Source organism: Mobula hypostoma, chromosome X2 (assembly GCF_963921235.1).
Source record: "Mobula hypostoma chromosome X2, sMobHyp1.1, whole genome shotgun sequence".
In the NCBI taxonomy this organism is placed as follows: domain Eukaryota; kingdom Metazoa; phylum Chordata; class Chondrichthyes; order Myliobatiformes; family Myliobatidae; genus Mobula; species Mobula hypostoma.
The window spans coordinates 12,855,027-12,871,000 of NC_086129.1; positions in this window are offsets into that span (position 1 = coordinate 12,855,027).

Genomic DNA, 15,974 nt, shown 5'->3' on the forward strand with positions numbered 1-15,974 from the left:
CGATGTCATTACCGAGCAAGACTTCCACGTCTTTCATCGGTAATTCGGACCTCACCCCGATCGTGACTAGTCCAGAGACCAGGTTGCTCTGTAAATGTATCTGGTGCAAAGGGACTGACTCTGTCCCTTCCCCAACACCTTTGACCTCTACCTCCCCAGTCTGGGTCTCTGAGCTAAACTCTAATACACTCTTCAGTATTAGTGACTGACACGCTCCCGTGTCTCTCCAGATCCGCACTGGAACTGGTTTTAACCTCTTTTTCACTGACACCAGTCCGGCCGAGATAAACCTCTCGCGCCCTTCCTGGACTTTTTCAGACCTGTCCTTCCCTAGCGGTTCGCTTAACAGCTCAATACAGCCATTCAAAATTTCCGCTTTTCCTTTCCCCGTCTCCTTCCTTGGGGCAAAGCACCTGGACGCAAAGTGTCCGACTTTCCCACAATTATAACAGACGACCCCAGGAGACTTCCTACCAGGCTGCTCCCGGTCTACCTTATCCTTTTCACTAATCCCCGGCTTACTTTCTGACTTTTCCGGCGGACTCTCCCCGCCGTCCTGACTACCCTTCTGGTAGCCTTTACTCGGGGCAACCTTCATTTTATGCGTCAACGCATACTCATCCGCTAACTTAGCAGTTGCGGCTAACGTGGCTGCCTCTTTCTCATCGAGGTAGGGTCTCATACCCTCAGGGACACAACCTTTAAACTGCTCAATCAGAACCAGTTGCAGCAGTCTGTCATAATCCCCCTCTACCCCTTTCGAGGCGCACCAACGCTCACAATATGTTTGCATCTCACGAGCAAACTCCAAATACGTGCGGTCCCACCGCTTCCTCGCATTCCGGAACCTCTGCCGGTATGCCTCCGGAACCAACTCATAAATCCTGAGGATGGCCTCCTTCACCACCTCATACTTCTGGGCATCTTCCGCGGATAAGGCGGAGTAAGCTTGTTGGGCCTTCCCTTTCAGTACACTCTGAAGTAAGACAACCCACTTATCCCTCGGCCATTCCTGACTTATAGCTACTTTTTCGAAGTGGAGAAAGTACCGATCCACATCGGTATCGTCAAATGGGGGAACCAGCCTAACCTCCTGGGTCGCCCGGAACCCTCCACCTTGGTTCGGCACGAGCCCCTGCTCGGCCCTTATCTTTAACTTCTCCAGCTCAAATTCCCTTTCCCTCTGTTTCTCCTCTCTCTCCAACTGTCTTTCTCTCTCTTGCCTTTCTACCTCTTTCTCTCTCTCCCGCCTTTCTAACTCTCTCTCCTGCCTTTCTAACTGCTTCTCTTCGTGTTCTAACTGCCGTACCCGGAACTCGTGCTCGAGTCTCAGTTTTTCAAGCTGTACCTGTACCGCGTCTCCTGCAGGTTTTTCAATAGACACCTCCCCCAGCTCACCTTGGGGAAACACACCTTTAGATACATAGTGCTCTACAATAGCTCTGTGTATCTCCTCTCTCCTCATTGTCGACTTCACCTTAGCAAGATTCACCCGTTTTGCCACAGCTATCAATTCCGATTTCCTGGCATCCTCTAATGCCTCCAAGGTCGGCGCCTTTATAAATTCCTCAACCTCCATTTCTGCTGTTTGTCTTTTCTTTCTTTCGGGAATTTTAACCCAATTAATTTACTCCGTCCCAAATTTAGCGTTCAAAATCGCGGACGAGAACCCCACTTATGTTACGTACCCCGTAACTGGGTTGCCAAACCAGCAGAAATGGATCACTCAGTTGGAGTCTGGAGTACTAGAACTAAGAAAGTTTTATTAAAGAAACAAGCAACACATTAATCGAAAGGATAATAAATGCAACAATTCAACAATGATAACCACACATGTGCACAGAATTAAGATAACAGCATCAATCAAGCTCTATCGTTGTCTAGGGGTAAATGACCAATTTCAAAATGACTCAAAGTTCAGTCCAGTTTAGTAGTTCAGTTCGCAGTAATCGTTGTCATGGCGATGGACAAGGTGGGGAAGAGAGACATAGAATAGGAACAACTCATCATTCAGCACAGCTTCACTCACAGACCAGCGGGATGGCTCACAAACAGCATTTGGGCGGGTCCTTGGTGATGTCACCTGAGGTCACCGACTGTGACCCCTCCTCCAGATGCGGTCGATCCTCTGCAGTGAACCCGGCACCCAGGCAAGGGCGGACACACACCGGGTTCCCGCTGATCGTACCTTTCCACCCTTGTCGTTGTCTGGCACTTCTCACCCACTCGTGAGAAGCGCACCGCTTCCAGGGTCTCGTTACCTCGGGTGGCGTGTGTGTCTGTCTTAGCGAACCTGTCCCTTTTTATCCCCCTGCTGGGGTATCGCCTGTCCATCACTTCAAACAGTTCAGGGTTCAAAGGGGGGAGCCGCTCCAGACAGCTCTTCCTCCCACATCCCTTCATTACACATCTCCAGACGCTGCTCCATTGTTCCTTATCTCTCCTTCCCCTGAGGGCAGGTGGCAGACCAACTGCTGATGCCACCGATGCTAGCCCAGGCCAGCAAACATCTTAATTTTATGTGTATTCTCGTAACAACACACACTCAAAGTTTTAGGAACAACTTATTCCACTCCACCATCAGATTTCTGAATGGTCCATGAACCCATGAACACTACTCTGTTTGCACTATTTACTTGTATCCTTTGGTGCAGTGGAGGACGAGGAGTAACTTGATAGAGGCATAGAGTGAGTGAACAGCTGGAAACGTTTCCCCCTGGGCATAAAGAGCTAATACGAGGGGGCATCGTTAAGTATAGGGAGGATGTCAGGGGTAGGTTTTTTACACAGAGAGTGCTGGGTGAGTGGAATGCACTGCCAGGGTGTTGGTTCAGGCAGGTACATTAGGGACATCTGAAAGACTCTTAGATGGACACATGGATGATGAGAAAATGGAGGACTCTTTGGGAGGGATTTTAGAGCACATAAAAATGTCGGCTCAGCTTAGTGGGCTGAAGGGCCTGTACTGTGCTGTAATGTTTCATTTTCTATGTTCTAAAACATTAAAATACTAAAATAAGCATCCTATCACATCATTCCTTCACTGATCAGATTTCTATTTCACACATAGAGGAGGGAAGATGTGACATCCATTAAATCCAGGTGTTGGTTTAAAGAAGAGTTATTGAGCTATCTTTCCATTCTCAGCTCGGACTTTTCCGTTGCTGCAGGAGTGAGTGTTTTTGTAACACAAGTGTACATCTGGCAGTCCTTATTTTACCCCGGATCTTTACATTTATGTATGAAATAATACTTGAACCATTTTCTTTCCATGTGCCTCTTACTGCGCAGGTTTTGGCAGCTTATTCCACAATGTAGCTCACCCTTCTCTCTGAAACATTACCAAGAACTTCAGAATGAAATTATAACTTCAGTGTGAAGTGAAACCTTCACTGTGGAGAATATTGCACTCGTGGGCACTTTATTCGGTACACCTTTAATGCAAATATCTAATCAGCCAATCATGTGGCAGCAACCCAATGTATAAAAGTATGCAGACACAGTCAAAAGGTTCATTTGCTGTTCATACCAAACATCAGAGTGGGGAAGAAATGCGATCTAAGTGACTTCGACCGTGAAATGATTGTTGGTGCCAGATGGGGTGGTTTGAGTGCCTCAGAATCTGCTGATTTCCTGGGATTTTCACACACAGCGGCCTCTAGAGTTTACAGAATACGGTGCAAAAACAAAAAAAAAATCCAGTGAGCAGCAGTTCTGTGGGTGAAAATGCCTTGTTAATGAAGAGTTCAAAGGAGAATGGCCAGATTGGTTCAAGCTGACAGGAATGCGATAGTAACTCTAATAAACATGTACTAAGTATTGTTATATAGGAGAGCATCTCTGAATGCACAATATATCAATCCTTGAAGTGGATGGGCTACAGCAGTAGAAGACCACGAACATAATAAAGTGGCCGCTTTATTAGGTACAGGAGGTCACTAAGAAAGTGGCCACGGAGTGTACACCAACCAGGAACTCAGAACTGTGGTGGTAGCTTCATTTCAGCCCTTCACTTAGAAGCTGTTGTCAAAGGTATTCATCAGGTCGGTGAACAGGAGCTTGTCATTGGATTACTTCTCCACATGCTAAAGTATTGGGTCCTGTTGAAAATGAAACAAAAATAAGATCAGTCAGTAATAGACAAATTTTAAGATGGCAAAGTGTTCATATTTTCTTACAAGATTCAGTTCATCAAGTTAATGTTGTTCTCAGAGTGATCGGCAACTGCTCTTTCTGTGACCGCAAGAGACTGCAGAGAGTTGATGATGCGGCTTGGCACATCACAGTAACTAGCCTCCCGTCCAAGGACTCTGCTTACATTCCCTGTTGCCTCAGCAAAGCAGCCAACATAACAAAGATCCCACTCACCCCAGACATTCTCTCTTTTACCCCCTCCCGTTATAAGAGCCTGAAAGCCCTCCACCAGGCTCAAGAACAACTTCTGAACAGACTCCTGACCTCACCAGCAATCTCCTCATGACCTTTGCACCCTGTTGTCTGCCTGCACTGCCCTTTCTCTGTAACACTTAATTCTGCTTTTCCCTTGTACTATCTCATTGCTTTGATGTGATGAATTGATCTGTATGAATGATATGTAAAACAAACATTTTCACTATATCTCAATAATAATCCAGTACCAATTTCATCCCATTCCCATGATGATTGTCAACTTTCTACCAATTCTCCCATCATCCACCTACACTGATGGGCAATTTGCAACAGCCAATTAACTTGCCTGTCCTTACGACATGGGAGGAAACCGGAGAACCAGGAGGAAGCCAACTCAGGCACAGGAAGTGTAGACAGAGTCCATGGAGGAAAGGCTGGTTCCTGTGACCTGCTGAGCTGTGTCATGCATGCAGACTCCACACAGACAGCGCACAAGCTAAAGACTGAACTCATATATTGGGAGGTGTGCAGCAGCATCTTCGTCTGGTGTGCCTCTTGTTACTGGCGGGCTGGAATATTTGAGGCTGTATTTTGACATAGCATGGGTTAGTCTGTGCAGCAGGAAACTCTGTCACTTAGCTCAGGAGCTGCTCAAAGTTCAAGACTATTTAATGTCATTTCCCGTACATGGGTGTAAAGGAGAATGAAATAGTTGTTACGCTGGATCTGATGCAGTATATTAAAAACATAATAAAGGACCCAATAATAATAAAAACACAATATATATAAATACATAAGATAGCTTATATACACAGATTGATTGTATGTCCAGAAAGTGATGCTAGGCACAAGAGTGTCTGTACATAAGGTGACCGACAGGAAATGATAAAGTAGTGGTGGTTGGGGGTGTGGAGGGGTGGGTGGAGATGTTGATCAGCCTCACTGTTTTGGAAAAGTAACTGTTTTTGAGTCTGGTGGTTCCTGGCGTGGATGTTACATGGCCTCCTCCCTAATGGGAGTGGGACAAACAGTCCATGAGCAGGATGGAGGGGATCCTTTGTGACGCTACTGGCCTTTTTCCCCGCACTTTTCTGTATACATGTCCCTGGTGGTGAATAGGCTGGTGCTGGTGGTGTGTTGGGCAGCTTTGACCACCCGTTCCAGAGCCTTCCTGTCCGCCGCGGTGCAGTTTCCGTGCCATGCCGTGATGCAGCTTGTTAAGATGCTCTCAGCTGCACATCTGCAGAATGACGTGAGTATGGATGCACATAGTCCAGCTCCCTTCAGCCTTCTCGGAAAGTAGAGGCGTTGGTGAGCTTTTCTGATTGTGCAGGATGTGATCTGAGACCATGCGAGGTTGTGCAAGATGTCACTCCCAGGAGTGTTTGAAACGGCTCGCAGTTTCCACTGCTGTACCGCTGATGCAAAGAGTCAATAACAACTTCCAAAAAGTAACATGAAGCCGAATCTTCAGCTTCAACTGTGTCCATTAAGTTGCCATCTGGAAATTCCCAAGGCTTGCAAACAAATTTATAGATTCTGTAAACCTGTAAAACCCAGAAGATCGCTAATCAGGCATTCTGAATCCCAGAGTAATCTGTAGGTCAACATGTGGGGGTTTGCTGTGGTAGAATTTATTGTGTATGCATTTCAGAATATGCTGATATTTAACACTGTAACTCTGCTTTTTAAAGACATCCAAAAGTCTTTGTAATTTTACTCATTTGGGAGCCACGTCTTGTGCTTGATGCTGTTGTTTCAGCAGCTTGTTCAAAGAGCTGCTCTATCTCTTTTGACAAACCGTAGCTTGTACGACTGCTGATTTATAAGAGTAGTTCCTTACGGTTGTTATATCCAGGGTAGGTAATGGGGATAAGCTCTCACTACCTACTAAATGCTCTCAATGGTGTGCACCTCAAATAGCCTCTGACAACCAAGCCCAGCTTCTGGCCTTCACATGTGGCTTAGCTACTAAGCCCAGCGGAATTGTTTCTACCGACAGGAGAAGGGGCAAAGGCGGGATAATGGTACCTTAAAACCAGTCATTTTGGACAGATAGGACTTGTCAGTCGTGGTTGGCAGTCATCTACGAGAAGAAAAACTCTGATCTCAAATCTCCACTGTCTTGCCGCTATACCCACTCATGGGGAAGGCTTCGGGAGTAAACGCTGAGGGAAAATCTGGAGCTGGAGACCTTACAGTTGTCTTACGTTGAGTTTAACACTGACTGGCAACTCCTGCAATGCTGCTGCTGCCAAACTGTATCAGTCTCTGCTGTTCCTTTGGGCTCATCAGATGCATGGAGAGGGGGAGCTTGCTACATGGGCAACGGCTTGTTCCCCATAATGTCCTGCCCAGGCCTGCGTATCTAGACAGTGAGGATGCAATATCCATGGTCGATTCTAACTGACAGAGGCCCATACCCTACCATAAGAGTAGATAGAAGGTTACCACAACACCATGGGATGAAGGGCCTCAACTATGCTGTAGTGTTCTATGTTCTATATTTTAATTAGGAGCAGGAGTAGGCCATCTGGTCTGTGAAATAGAAACATAGAAACATAGAAAATAGGTGCAGGAGTAGGCCATTCGGCCCTTCGAGCCACAAGGACCATATCTAACTCCCTCTTAAAGATAGCCAATGAACTGGCCTCAACTGTTTCCTGTGGCAGAGAATTCCACAGATTCACCACTCTCTGTGTGAAGAAGTTTTTCCTAATCTCGGTCCTAAAAGGCTTCCCCTCTATCCTCAAACGGTGGCCCCTCGTTCTGGACTTCCCCAACATCGGGAACAATCTTCCTGCATCTAGCCTGTCCAATCCCTTTAGGATCTTATACGTTTCAATCAGATCCCCCCTCAATCTTCTAAATTCCAACGAGTACAAGCCCAGTTCATCCAGTCTTTCTTCATATGAAAGTCCTGCCATCCCAGGAATCAATCTGGTGAACCTTCTTTGTACTCCCTCTATGGCAAAGATGTCTTTCCTCAGATTAGGGGACCAAAACTGCACACAATACTCCAGGTGTGGTCTCACCAAGGCCTTGTACAACTGCAGTAGTACCTCCCTGCTCCTGTACTCGAATCCTCTCGCTATAAATGCCAGCATACCATTTGCGTTTTTCACCGCCTGCTGTACCTGCATGCCCACTTTCAATGACTGGTGTATAATGACACCCAGGTCTCGTTGCACCTCCCCTTTTCCTAATCGGCCACCATTCAGATAATAATCTGTTTTCCTATTTTTGCCACCAAAGTGGATAACTTCACATTTATCCACATTAAATTGCATCTGCCATGAATTTGCCCACTCACCCAACCTATCCAAGTCACCCTGCATCCTCTTAGCATCCTCCTCACTGCTAACACTGCCATCCAGCTTCGTGTCATCCGCAAACTTGGAGATGCTGCATTGATTTCCCTCATCCAAGTCATTAATATATATTGTAAACAACTGGGGTCCCAGCACTGAGCCTTGCGGTACCCCACTAGTCACCGCCTGCCATTCTGAAAAGGTCCCGTTTATTCCCACTCTTTACTTCCTGTCTGCTAACCAATTCTCCACCCACACCAATACCTTACCCCCAATACCGTGTGCTTTAAGTTTGCACACTAATCTCCTGTGTGGGACCTTGTCAAAAGCCTTTTGAAAATCCAAATATACCACATCCACTGGTTCTCCCCTATCCACTCTACTAGTTACATCCTCAAAAAATTCTATGAGATTCGTCAGACATGATTTTCCTTTCACAAATCCATGCTGACTTTGTCCGATCATTTCACCGCTTTCCAAATGTGCTGTTATCACATCCTTGATAACTGACTCCAGCAGTTTCCCCACCACTGACGTTAGGCTAACCGGTCTATAATTCCCCGGTTTCTCTCTCCCTCCTGTTTTAAAAAGTGGGGTTACATTAGCCACCCTCCAATCCTCAGGAACCAGCCCAGAATCTAACGAGTTTTGAAAAATTATCACTAATGCATCCACTATTTCTTGGGCTACTTCCTTAAGCACTCTAGGATGCAGACCATCTGGCCCTGGGGATTTATCTGCCTTCAATCCCTTCAATTTACCTAACACCACTTCCCTACTAACATGTATTTCGCTCAGTTCCTCCATCTCACTGGACCTTCTGTACCCTACTATTTCTGGAAAATTATTTATGTCCTCCGTAGTGAAGACAGAACCAAAGTAATTATTCAATTGGTCTGTCATGTCCTTGCTCCCCATAATCAATTCACTAGTTTCTGTCTGTAGGGGACCTACATTTGTCTTTACCAGTCTTTTCCTTTTTACATATCTATAAAAGCTTTTACAGTCTGTTTTTATGTTCCCTGCCAGTTTTCTCTCATAATCTTTTTTCCCCTTCCTAATTAAGCCCTTTGTCCTCCTCTGCTGAACTCTGAATTTCTCCCAGTCCTCAGGTGAGCCACTTTCTCTGGCTAATTTGTATGCTTCTTCTTTGGAATTGATACTATCCCTAATTTCTCTTGTCAGCCACGGGTGCACTACCTTCCTTGATTTATTCTTTTGCCACCATCTGCTCCACCATTCTATAAAATCATAGCTGATTTGGCCATGGACTCAGGTCCACCTATTTCCGTTACGCTATTACCCGTAACAGCAGTTTCTCTTCATCTCCATTCTAAATCTATTTCCCTGATCATTGAGGCTGTATCCCTTAGTTCTAGTCTCACTCACCAGTGGGAAAAAAATCCTGCCTCTGTTTTATCTATCCCTTTCACAATTTTACATGTCTCTTTTAGATCCTCTCGCATCCTTCTGAATTCCAGTGAGTGTAGTCCCAGGCAACTCAGTTTCTCATCTCTAGAATCAGCCTGGTGAAAACTTCTCTGCACCGCCTCCAAAGACAGTATATCTTTCCTCAAGTAAGGAGACCAGAACTGCCCACAGAACTGCGGCCTCGCCAATACCCTGTGCAGTTGCAGTATAACCTCTCTGCTCTGAATTTCAATCCCTCGAGCCAACATTCCTTTTGCCTTCTGGATAGTCGTTTGCTGGAAATACTCAGCAGGTCAAGTAGCATCTGTGAAGAAAGAAAGAAACAGAATTAATGTTTCATTATCAGGCAAAATTAGTAAACAGATAGGCTTTGTTCTAGGGTTGGGGGCGGGAAGGCGGAGAGAGCACATGAATTGTGTGTTAGATGAAGACCAACGTTTCATTGTACTGTCGTCAACTTTGTTTCTATTTACACTGATCTGCTCAGAAATATTTGCATTTATTGGCTTTACGTCAGATTTCCAAGATCTTCGAGCAGATCTTTAAATATATCTTTCATTTCCCAGAACCTCCTGGAAATTGACTTATGAATTTTGCATTTGATCTAGTTAGCAAGTGGCCGATAGTAATAGTTCCACTATTGCTGTGCTAATGGAGTGTATAAAGTTTTCTCATCTCACCCAGCAACTTTGTTTTAACTAAAATCATTGTGCAGAATGTTCAGAGTCCTGTCTGGTTATATAACTGCTGTTTGAAAACTCTTGCTTCTCAATCTTCTCTGAGGATCGTCACTTTGTCATGCAGGGGAGGTTTGGAAGTTCCTGAGATCCCAAAAGTGATGCCATCTGGAAGTTAGCTATCTGGTAGGGTCACCCACGGCAGTAAGGTCAAGGAGGAGGTTCTAGACAAAGAGTGATCCAACCAAGACCTCAACGGCAGAACTGGTGGGAGATGATAACACATCACAACGGCAGTAAAGGCGATGTAAGGCTGCAGCAGTAAAGGGTCCCAAGTCGCCTTGGATACCATGTCACTGGACCCTGACCCTGATCCGTCAAGAACTGTGTGGTGACTGCCTGTGCATCAGCCTCCCCACATGAAACAAAGTCACGCACGGGCATTCTCCATTAAGGGCATATCCCCTTGGGAGAACATCATACTCGATTTAAGTGATCACACTATTACAAGAGATCTATATTTGTTAAAATGTGTTTTATAATTCATGCAGAAAACCGAAATGACCCCTTGTTTTGAAATATTGGAGACCCCAGTGTTCCTAGTACAATTGCTGATTTCAAAAAGAATGCAGTGTGAATTTGAGTTCAAGAAAGTTCCTAACATATTGCCAGCTAGCTGCAAATCTTGCAGACATCTGGTTTGCTTTTTTTCAGGGGTTCCCAGCTTGGGGTCCATGAACCTCTCAGTTATTGGTAGAGGTCCAAGGACCCCTTGGCTAACAGTAGGAGTCCATGGCATAAAAAAGTTTGGGAACCCCCGCTTTATCTAATTTATTCACGACTTATGATTGTTTGTTATCATTCGTTGTTAAGAAGTGTAAAGGAGAGTGAAATGATGGTTACTCCAGATCTGATGCAGCATAAAAGACACAAAAAAAGAACACAATAAAAACACAATAAATATAAATACATAAGATTAGCTTCAAAGTTCAAAGTAAATTTCAGATCAAATTATGTATATGTCATCACACACTACCCTGAGATTCATTTTCTTGCAGGCATTTGCAGTAGATACAAAGAAGTACAAAAGCATCAGTGAAAAACTACACACAATAACTAACGAGCAGCAGATGTGCATAAGATGGCAGACTGTGCAATTACAAAAAATAAATAAAAAGTAAATAAATAAACAGATAAATAAATAAATAACACTGAGAGTTGGCTGTAGAGTCTGAGTTTATATGTTTTGAAATCAATTCAGTGTTGAGGTGAGTGAAGTAATCCGCACTGATTCAGGAGCCCGGTTGAAGGGTAATTACTATTCTTGAACCTGGTCATGTAGGACCACAGACTCTTGTACATCCTTTCTGATGGCAGCACAGAGAAGGCAGCATGGCCTGGATGCTGCTTTCTTGTGACAGTGCTCCTTGTAGATGTGCTCAACGGTGGAGAGGGCTTTTGTAGCCTATATGCATTGACTGATTATATGTCCATAAAGTGATGCTAACTACAGGAGTATCTGTACATAAGGTGGCTCTGCCAGATAAAGATAAAGTAGTGGTGCTGGTGGGGGGTTTGTGGTGGGATGGGTTAATGAGTGGAGATGGTGATCAGCTTGACAGCTTAGGGGAAATAACTGTTTTTATTGGCTAATTTATCTACTAAAAGTCCATATTTTATATCTGCTATACTTTTAGAAAGTTGCAGATGTCAATTCTTGGCAAAATGCCTAAAGATTCAACCAAAAAAAGGGCAAAACATATCAAGCCCTTCTCCTTTGGCATCAAATCCTAGAGTGACTAACCTCCTTAATGTTAACAGTCTGGTAGTTCCACTCTGTTCCAGCTCATGCTGTATAGCCACAACGCTGTTCTCTCTTTGTAATATGGGCTAACTTATTATTTAATTCTCATAATTTCTAGCTGTACATCAGTGACCACTTTATTAGGGACCTCCTGTACGTCTGAGTGAACGTTCATGGTCTTCTGCTGCTGTAGCCCATCCACTTCAAGATCTGCCATGTTGTGCGTTCAGAGGTGTTGTTCTGTCAGCTTGAACCAGACCAGCCATCCTTCTCTGACCTACCTCATTAACAAGGTGTTTTCACACACAGAACTGGGGCTCGCTGGATGTTTTTTTTTGCTTTTTGCACCATTCTCTGTAAACTCTAGAAGTTGTTATGCATGAAAATCCCAAGAGATCAGCAGTTTCCCTTTACCCCATCTGGCACCAACAGTCATTCCACGGTTAAAGTCACTTAGATCACATTTTTCCCCATTCTGATGCTTGGGCTGAACAACAACTGAACCTCTTGACCATGTCTGCATGCTTCTATGCATTGAGTTGCTGCCACATGATTGGCTGATTAGATATTTGTATTAGCAAGCAGATGTACAGGAGATACCGGATAAAGTGGCCGCTGAATGTATGTGCATGTTAACGTTGTGTGTTTGTTTGTATAGCAACATATAGGTCCAATGGAATATTAATATCTTCATGAAACATTCCACTTCTCTATGTCCCCTCCTCAGCCCCACTCCCCAAGCTTCTCCCCTTAACCTTTGATGACCTGTCCAATCAAGTACCTATCAATCTCTGCCATAAATTCACCAAACAACCTGGCCTCCACAGCTGCCTATGGTAAAAAATTTCAAATTCGCTACCCTCTGGCTAAAGAAACTTCTCCACATCTCTGTTTTAAATGGACACCCCTCTATTCTGAGGCTGTGCCCTCTTGTCCTAGACTCCCCCACCATGGGAAACATCCTTTCCACATCTACTCTGTCTAGGCCTTTCAGCATTCGAAAGGTTTCAATGAGATCCCCCATCATCCTTCTAAATTCCACAGAGTACAGACACAGAACCATCAAACATTCCTCATATGATAAGCCTTTCATTCCTGGAATCATCCTTATGAACCTTCTCCAATGCCAGCACATCTCTTCTTAGATGAGGAGCCCACAACTGTTTACAATACTCAAGGTGAGGCCTCACCATTGCCTTATAAAGCTTCTACATCATATCCCTGCTCATGTATTATAGGCCTCCTGAAATGAATGTCAACATTGTATTTGCCTTCCTCACTACCGACACCATCTGCAATTTAACGTTCGGGTGTTCTGCACAAGGACTCCAAAGTCCTTTTGCATCTCAGATTTTTGGATTTTCTCCCCATTTAGAAAATAATCTGCACATTTATTTCTACTACCAAAGTGCATAACCATGCATTTCCCAACATTGCATTTCACTTGCCATTTTCTTGCCCAGTCTCCTAATCTGTCAAAATCCTTCTGCATCCTACCTGTTTCTTCAACACTACCTGCCCCTCCACAAATCTTCATATCATCTGCAAACTTGGTAACAAAGCCATCTATTCCATCATCTAAATAATTTATATACAGCATTAAAAAAAAGCATTCCAACACCGACCCCTATAGAACAACACTAGTCACTGGCAGCCAACTAGACAAGAATCCTTTTATTCCCACTCACTACCTCCTACCAATCAGCCAATGCTCTAGCCATGCCAGAAACTTTCCTGTAATACCACAGGTTCTTAACTTGCCAAGCAGCCTCATGTGTGGTACCTTGTCAAAGACCTGAAAGTTCAAATATACAACATCCACTGCATCTTCTTTATCTATCCTACTTGCAATTTCCTCAAAAAATTCCAACAGGTTCAACAGGCAAGATTTTCCCTTAAGGAAACCATGCTGACTTTGCCCTATCTTGTCCTGTACTCCATAACCTCATCCATAACAATTGACTCCAACATCTTCACAATCACTGAGGTCAGGCTAACTGGTCTATAACTTCCTTTCTGCTGCCTTCCTCCTTCCTTAAAGAGTGGAGTGACATTTGCAATTTTCCAGCCCTCTGGCACCCTGCCAAAATCCAATGATATTTAAAGGATCTTTTCTAATGCCACCGCAATCTCTATCGCTACCTCATTCAGAACTCTTGGGTTCAGTTCATCTGGTCCAGGTGACTTATGTACCCTTAGGTCTTTCAGCTTTTTGAGCACCTTCTCCCTTGTAATAGTAACTGCACTCACTTCTCTTCCCTCACACCCTTCAAAATCTGACTTACTGCTAGTGTCTTCACAGTGAAGATTGATGTAAAATATTCATTTAGGTCATCTGCCATCTCTTTGTTCCCCCGTTATTATTTCTCCAGCCTCATTTTCTAGCAGTCCTATATCCAGTCTCATCTCTCTTTTATTTTTTACATTCTTGAAAGAGTTTTTACTATTCACTTTGATATTGTTTGCTAGCTTGCTTTCATATTTCATCTTTTCCCTTCTAATGATTCTTTTAGTTGCTCTCTCGGTAGGTTTTTAAAAGCTTCCCAATCTTTCCACTAATTTTTGCTGTGTTGTCTGTCCTCTTTTTTGGTTTTACATTTGCATTAACTTCCCTTGTCAGCCACGGTTGTACTATTTTTCCATTTGCGTATTTCTTTGCTTTTGCAATACATCTGTCCTACACCTTCCTCAATTTTCTCAGAAACTAATGCCATTGTTGTTTTAGAAACATAGAACCATAGAAAGCCTACAGCACAATACAGGCCCTAAGCACAAAGCTGTGCTGAACATGTCCCTACCTTAGAAATTACCTAGGGTTACCCATAGCCCTCTATTTTTCTGAGCTCCATGTACCTATCCAGGAGTCTCTGAAAAGACCCTATTGTATCCACCTCCACCATCGTCACTGGTAGCCCATTCCGCGCACTCACCACTCTGTATAAAAAACTTACTCCTGAAATCTCCTCTGTACCTATTTCCAAGCACCTTAAAACTGTGCCCTTTTGTGCTAGTCATTCCAGCCCTGAGAAAAAGCCTCTGACTATCCACATGATCAATGCCTCTCATCATCATATACACCTCTATCAGGTCACCTATCGTCCGTCACTCCAAGGAGAAAAGGCCAAGTTCACTCAACCTATTCTCATAAGGCATGCTCCCCAATCCAGGCAACATCCTTGTCAATCTCCTCTGCTCCCTTTCTATGGTTTCCACATCCTTCCTGTAGTGAGGCAACCAGAATTGAGCACAGTACTCCAACTGGGGACTGACCAGGGTCCTGCATAGCTGCAACATTACCTCTCGGCTCCTAAACTCAATCCCAAGATTGATGAAGGACAATGCACTGTATGCTTTCTTAACCACAGAGTCAACCTGCACAGCAGCTTTGAGTGTCCTATGGACTTGGACCCCAAGATCCCTCTGATCCTCCACACTGCCAGGAGTTTTACTATTAATACTATATTCTGCCATCATATTCGACCGACCAAAATGAACCACCTCACACTTATCTGGGTTGAACTCCATCTGCCACTTCTCAGCCCAATTTTGCATGCTATCATTGTCCCGCTGTAAACTCTGACAGCCCTCCACACAGTCCACAACATCCCCAACCTTTGTGTCATCAGCAAATTTACTAACCCATCCCTCCACTTCTTCATCCCGGTCATTTATAAAAATCATGAAGTACAGGGGTCCCACAACAGATCCCTGAGGCACACCACTGGTCATCGACCTCCATGCAGAATATGACCCGTCTACAACCACTCTTTGCCTTCTCTGAGCAAGCCATTTGTGGATTCACAAAGCAATATCCCATTGGATCCCATGCCTCCTTATTTTCTCAATAAGCCTTGTATGGTGTACCTTATCAAATGTCTTGCTGAAATCCATATACGCTACATCTACTACTCTACCTTCATCAATGTGTTTAGTCACATCCTCAAAAAATTCAATCAGGCTCGTAAGGCACGATCTGCCTTTCACAAAGCCATGCTGCCTATTCCTGATCATATTATGCCTTTCCAAATGTTCATAGATCCTGCCTCATAGGATCTTCTCCATCAACTTACCAACCACTGAAGTAAGACTCACTGGTCTATAATTTCCTGGGCTATCTCTACTCCTTTTCTTGAATAAGGGAACAACATCCGCAACACTCCAATCCTCCAGAACCTCTCCTGTCCCCATTGATGATGCAAAGATCATCGCCAGAGGCTCAGCATTCTCCTTCCTCCCCTCCCACAGTAGCCTGGGGTACATCTCGTCTGGTCCCGGTGATATATCCAACTTGATGCATTCCAAAATCTCCAGCACATCCTCTTTCTTAATATCTACATGCTCAAGCTTTTCAGTCCACTGCAA